The 3,805-nt window shown below is 37.8% G+C and overlaps 1 protein-coding gene and 1 pseudogene across 1 annotated transcript in view; one reads left to right on the top strand and one right to left on the bottom strand.

The window, feature by feature from the left end:
* Positions 1-1,085, bottom strand: part of LOC105812450 — a 6,625-nt pseudogene extending 5,540 nt beyond the window's left edge.
* RAMP3 (receptor (G protein-coupled) activity modifying protein 3) overlaps positions 1-3,805 on the top strand; it is a 22,830-nt gene that overhangs the window by 9,773 nt on the left and 9,252 nt on the right. The gene's annotated exons all lie outside the window — the stretch shown is intronic.

The following is a 3,805-nucleotide window of genomic DNA, read 5'->3' as shown; positions in this document are numbered from 1 at the left end:
TCAGGCTGGTCTCGAACTCCTGAACTCAAATGATCTGCCCACCTCGGCCTCCCAGAGTGCTAGGATTACAGGCGTGAGCCACCGCACCCGGCCAAATTCTTGATACTATCTTTTAAAGCACAAAAGTTTAAAAATTTGATACAATCTAGCAGAAAGACAAATACTGTATGTTATTACTTATAAGTGGGATCTAAATAATGCATACACATGAACGTAGAGTGTCGCATGATAGACAATAGAGACTTATAATTGTGGGGAGGTGGGAGGAGGGCGGATGATGAGAAATTACTTAATGGGTACAATGTACATTAAACTGATAAGAACAGATGCTTCACTTGATCTTAGCCAAAAGTCTAAGAAGAGATTACAATGTACATTATTCAGGTGATGGACACGTTAAAAGCCCTGACTTCACCACTATACAATATATCCATACAACAGAATTATACTTGTACCCCTTAAATTTATACAAATAATAAAAAAGGACAAAAATGTTGACGTAGTCTAATTTATCTATATTTCTTTTTTTTTCCTGTGCTTTTGGTGTCACATATAAGAAGGCTTTGTCCTATGCAAGGGCACAAAGACTTACTCTTGTTTTTTCTTCTTTTTCTTTTTCTTTACTGCTCCGATCAATGAAAGGGAAATTTTATTGAGGTCCAGGGCTTGGGGCTTGGGCAGGAGGCTGCCCTGCAGGGAAAGAAGGAGGAGCTCGTGGAGGGGCCTTCTTTGACCTTCTTTTTGGGGTACAGGTTGCTGTTGGTGTGGCTGTACTTAGTGTAGCAGTTGACATCATGGGGGTGCAGGCGAGCATAACACTTGCAGCAGATCATCTTGCATTTGTATTTCTGGGTAAGCTGGCAGAGAGAAGGCTCAGTGATGCCACCTCACAGGTGAAGCACCAGGTGCAGGGTGGACTCTTTCTGAATGTTGTAGCTTGAGAGAATGTGGCCATCCTTCAGCTGTTTCTCTGCAAATATCAGACACTGCTGGTCAGGTGGAATGCCCTCCTTGTCTTGGATTTTAGATTTGACTGGGCTTTGACTGGGCTCAACCTCAAGGGTGATGGTCACAAAGATCTGCATCTCTCTGTCTGTTGCATGGCTGAGGCCACTGACCAGCTTGGCCACCTTGTTCATGTTTTCTTCTAAGAGTTTTATAGTTTAGCGCTGCATTTGGGACTATGGTCCATTTTGAGTTAATTTTTGTGTATGATGTGAGAAGGGTCCAACTTTATTCTTTTGCATGTGTATATCCAGTTGTCCTAGCATCATTTGTTAAAAAGACTATTCTTTCCCTAGTGAATTGTCTTGGTACCTTTGTAGAAAATCAGCTTATCATAAATATGAGGTTTTATTCCTGGACTCTGAATTCTATTCCATTGATCTATATGTCTAACCTATGCCAGTACCACACTCTCTTGATTACTGTTGTTTTGTTGTAAGTTGTGAAATTGGCATGTGTGAGTGTCCTACAACTTTGTTTTCCTTTTTCAAGATTGTTCTGGCTATTCTGAGTTTCTTGCTTTTTCCATGTAAATTTTAGGATCAGCTTATCAATTACTGCAAGGGACCAGCTGCGATTTTGATAGGGCTTGCATTGAATCTGTGGATCACTTTAGGTAGTACTGACATCTTAACAATATTAAGTGTTCCGATCTATGAATGTGGGATGTATCTATTTTTATATGTCTTCTTTAATTTCTTTCAACAATGTTTTGTAGTTTTCAGAATACAAGTTTTGCCAATTTTTGTAAAATTTATTACTAAGAATTATATTCTTTTTGATTATATTGTAATTGGAATTGTTTTCTTAATTACCTTTTTGAGTTATTCATTGTTAGTGTATAGAAAAACAATCTCTTTTTAAAAATTTTATTTATTTATTTATTTATTTAGAGACAAGAGTCTCACTCTGTTGCCCTGGCTAGAGTGCCATGGCGTTAGTCTAGCTCACAGCAACCTCAAACTCCTGGGCTCAAGCGATCCTCCTGTCTCAGCCTCCCGAGTAGCTGGGACTACAGGTGCGCACCACCATGCCTGGCTAATTTTTCCATTTTTAATAGAGACGGGGTCTTGCTCTTGCTCACGCTAGTCTCAAACTCCTGACTTCAAACAATCCTCCTGCCTTGGCCTCCCAGAGTGCTAGGATTACAGGTGTGAGCCACCACGCCTGGCCAATACAATCTATTTTTGTGTGTTGATTTTGTACCCTGCAACTTTGCTGAATTAGTTTATTAGCTCTAGGAGTGTGTGTGTATGAGTGTGTCTGTCTATGTGTTGATTCTTTAAGATTTTTCACATATAAGATCATGTCACCTGTGAATAGAGATAGTTTTACTTTTTCATTTCTAATTTGGATGCCTTTTATTTCTTTTCTTGCCTTATTGCTTTGGCTAGAACTTCCAGTACTATATTGAATAGAAGTGGTGAAAACAGGCATTCTTGCCTTGTTTTTGATCTTAGGGGAAAAGCTTTCAGTCTTTTATCATTGAGTATGTTAGCTTTGGGTTTTTCATATACGGCCTTTATCATGTTAAGGAAATTCCATTCAATTCCTAAAATTGTGAGTGTTTTGGGATCATAAAAGGACATTGGATTTTGTCAAATGCTTTTTCTGCATCAACTGAAATGATCAGGTGTGTTTTTTCCTCTTAATTCTATTAATGTGATGTATTATATGGAATGATTTTCTTATGTTGAACCACCCTCGCATTCCTGGGATAAACCCTACTTGGCCATGGTGTATAATCCTTTTTAAATGCTGCTAGATTAAGTTTGTTAGTATTTGTTGAAAGTTTTTACATCTATATTCATAGACAATATCGGCCTGTCATTTTTTTTTCTTGTGATTTCTTTGTCTGGTTTTGGTAGCAAGATAATACTTTCCTCATAGAATGAATTGGAACATGGAGAAATAAGTGTTCCCTGTTCTCTTTTCTGGAAAAGTTTTTCAATGATTTCTGTCAATTCTTCTTTAAGTGCTTGGTAGAATTCACCAGTGAAGTTATCTGAGCCTGGGATTATCTTTGGAGGCAGTTTTAAAATTACTAATTCAATCTCTTTACTTACTACAGGTCTATTCAGATTTTCTATTTTTTCTTGAGTCAATTTCAGTAGTTTATATCTTTAATAGTTTCCTAAGGCTGTCACAGCAAAGTACTACAAACTGGGTGATGTAAAACAATTTATTTTCCTACAGTTCTGGAGGCCAGAAGTCTGAACTCAAAGTGTTGGTAGGGCCACGCTCCTCCCTGGCCTCTTCTTAGCTTCTGGTGGTCCCAGGCACTCCTTGGCTTGTAGCAGCATAACTCCAGTCTCTGCTTCCATCTTCACACCTTCGTCTTCTCCCTGTGTGTCTTCCCATCATCTTCCCTCTGTACATGTCTGTCTTTATGTTCAAATTTCTCCTTTTTATAAGGATACCAGTTGTATGGGATTAGGGTCCACACACATGACCTCATTTTCACTAGATGACTTGTGCAAAGACCTTATTTCCAAGTAAAGTTAGATTCTGAGGTATTAGGGGTTAGGACTTCAATATATCTTTTTTTTTGGAAGGGGGAACACAATTCAATCCATAACAGTGTTTTACTAGGAATTTTCCATTTCATCTACATTATCTAATTTGTCAGCATACAGTTGTTCATAGTATTTGCTTATAATGTTTTTATTTCTCTAACATAGGTAGTGATGTAGTTATATCTCCTCTTTCATTCCTGATTTAGTAGTTTCAGTCTTTTTCTTTTTTTCCTAGTAAGTCTAGCTAAAGGTTTGTCAATTTGTTGATTTTTTTTTTTTTTTTT

Source organism: Propithecus coquereli, unplaced genomic scaffold (genome assembly GCF_000956105.1).
Source record: "Propithecus coquereli isolate 6110/MARCELLA unplaced genomic scaffold, Pcoq_1.0 Scaffold252, whole genome shotgun sequence".
NCBI classification, from domain to species: domain Eukaryota; kingdom Metazoa; phylum Chordata; class Mammalia; order Primates; family Indriidae; genus Propithecus; species Propithecus coquereli.
The sequence above is the reverse complement of the archived record's forward strand: the minus strand, read 5'-3'. Positions and strand labels throughout refer to the sequence as shown.